Here is a 3,104-nt window from a genome sequence, read left to right as displayed (position 1 = left end):
GGATAAAGTTTGGAAGGACAATTTGCTCAAGAAGTTGCTTCAAATAGAGAACTAAAGGATAACATATTTTCACTTTGGATTCTCCCAACTTTTATTGCTAGATCCTTCTTCTGTTGCTTCAAACAAAGAACTAAGGGATAACACATTTTCACTTTGGATTCTCCCAAGTTTTATTGCTAGTCCTTCTTCATTGCCAACATTGATTGTAGTTAGTGGCCAACAAGCTTTCCATTTCAAAATATCAATATAGCCCTTGTTCATGCAACTCTCCACACTCACCATTTTAGCAACCACTATTGGTGTATTTATCCTATTGTTAATAAGCACACCTTGTATTGATTATCACAATGCCTAGGTGGTTGTGTTGTGTTGCCTAAGAGGTTGTGTTAACAATCTTGCAGTAAAAGTAAGTGTTGTTGCCAAGCAAATTGTCATTTCATGCTAGATTTTGTAGCATGTCCCATCTTCACTTAGAGCTTCCATCTTCCCTTCAATCATTTTTTATTTCAATGTCCACGGAGATGCAAATTTCAAAACACCCTTACCACTTAGTAAAGTGCAAAAGTTTATTAAAGTAGGAGATAAAATCACTAAGCAGTGGTTGACGAAACATGATAGGTCGGCCTTAAAAGTAGCTTGTAAGATTCCCAAGGAGAAGAACAAGAGGGAATATCTCACTCAGGGAAGATTCAACCAAAATGGAGATATCTTATCCTTGAAGCAGATGAAATGGCCCATTCAGCCTTTTGCTACTCAAATCAAAAGACAGATGTGCTCCATTGCCCTTACTCGAGAAGGTATGGAAGGGACTATGATGCTACAAAGCATGGCAAACATAACTTTTCCAAAATTCCAAAAATCAATGCTCCTCATTGAGAGTAAAATCTATCACTTCCAATTGCATGATCTGCTACCCTCTTTTGACAGTTTAATTAAACTGTACTCAAATTACCTAGATCCTGCATTCATAGTCACTTGCAATTATCTCCGCCTCATAGTCAATCTCTTATAGTAGCCACCATTGACTCCCTATGAGGATGGCCTGCCACACTTACTCTTCGACATCAACACTGGGATTGACCGCATTGTCATGGCAAGACTTCTTCTTCGATCTGTATTATTTCCCTCTTACTGTGTAGCCTTACTTGAGAATATGGTGGATAGCAAATTTGCTCGATGTACCCATCCTTTCTATCCAGAATCACCCATTTATCTTTGAACCTTTGTTAAGCCATATCTTTTGAGCAAAGGGTATCTTTCACTCACCTTGCAACCACTCCCTAAGGTATGACTCACTTGTACATCCACCTTTTTTTTTAAAATGAAAAGAAAAAAAAATATGCACTTGCATGCATTACACCGCACATAGGGGTCCTCAAGTTGGATGCATCCGATGGCTTTGGTTGGCTAGCTCCGTCTCTAACCCCCTAGCCCTTTTTCCATTTTCCTGCACATTTGCTTAGGGCACATCAAGGTCAGGACATACCTAGGGAGTCTTGGCTCGCCTAGGTTAGACCTGTCTCACTAAGTCACCTACACATTTCATCCCTTCATTTGATTTATCCAGTGCCATCAATCCTCACTTCCCAGCAAGGTGGAAGAGGTTCTTCAACATAAAGCCAACCATTGCATCAGCTACCATGTGTGGTTGATCATGCAGAGACCCGTGTTCTTCAAGAGTTTATTGGATTGGACACCTACTTACTCATTTTCCCTCGGGCGTGACACTTTTTCCCATCATCATTTGTTCAAGTTCCTTTGCTTCATCAAGCATCATCATCAATAGAAGCACCCATGAAGAAGTCTTCTAACTATGTATTAGACTATGTAAGCACGTGAACTCACTTAGTATTTGCACCATAACCTATTTATGGTTTTGGGTCCTCAAGTGTGGGACCACACTTCAGCCCATCTCCCAAACCAAAATTATTATTTGTCTTGTGCACGAACAATAGACTAGCACTTTCCCCTAGGGAGTGATTACATGAGATCTTTTACTTTGGAGGTTCAAAGTTTGTGGAGGATCACGCGTCATCACTACTACATCAACATGAGATGTTTTACTTTGGAGGTTCAAAGTTTGTGGAGGATCACACGTCATCACTACTACATCAACATCAAATCTCCCATCTTTTGCAATATCCCAATCATTTTCCATGACCATTCAAGTTGTCTTTATCAACATGATCAACCCTCAAGTGAATCTTCAGAATCACCAACTTCTACATGATTGTCACCAGCAACAACCTCAATCACCATCTACCCTAGTACCAACACTATCATTAGTACCAATTGTAGTAGAAATGATATATAATCTTCATTAGCACCATTCATTTCTCCACCATCACGACCACCACTCCTTCATCGATTGTTCCCAGCATTCAGTATCTTTGGTGCAAACTATTGCATGCTACTATGATGTGAGTGCCATGGGATTGGTACTTGTCTAGGGGGAAATAATGTTAACGGTATTTTAAGAAGGCAAATTGAAAGTGCAAGTGCCATATCTTATTTTTTGGTGGATATTTATTTTTGTGGAGCTTCAGTGTATTATTTTGGGCACTTGTGTATCATGGACATCATAAAAATATCATGGATATATTCCTTTGTGAGAGCTGGCCGTGTAGATTGTATTTATCACTTGCAATTGTATTTGTTGCACCTGCAAGTGTTGTCTGGGTTGCGCATATGGAATTGTGATTAGATTAGCATAGATTTGGTCTATTTAGGCTAAGGTTGAAGCATACAATGATGTTTGACTAGCCTAGAGCCCATTAAGTGGGTAGGATGCCCAAGAGAGGGTGCAAATCCTAATTCATAGTTGTGGAAACCCTAAACGCAAAATGCAAATGCAAACCCTAACCCTAATCCTTGGTCTATATAAGGGTGGGAGGTCTCAGTTGTATTGACCTTTTGGCACATCCATGCTGCAGAAGCTTTATTAGTGTGACTATTGAAGGTTTCTATTCTATCTTTCCATTCTATCATCTTTCTTCCATTGCGTTGAGAGTGAATGAGAGGGAGAGAGTGAGAGGTGTGTTGAGTGAGGGATTGAGGGAAGGTGAAGCTCTTCGTCGTCTTCTTGCTTTTCTCTTTATCTCTAC

Source organism: Lygodium microphyllum, chromosome 15, assembly GCF_053477565.2.
Source record: "Lygodium microphyllum isolate KBCC chromosome 15, Lygodium_microphyllum_v1.1.10, whole genome shotgun sequence".
In the NCBI taxonomy this organism is placed as follows: domain Eukaryota; kingdom Viridiplantae; phylum Streptophyta; class Polypodiopsida; order Schizaeales; family Lygodiaceae; genus Lygodium; species Lygodium microphyllum.
Note: the sequence above shows the minus strand (reverse complement) of the source record.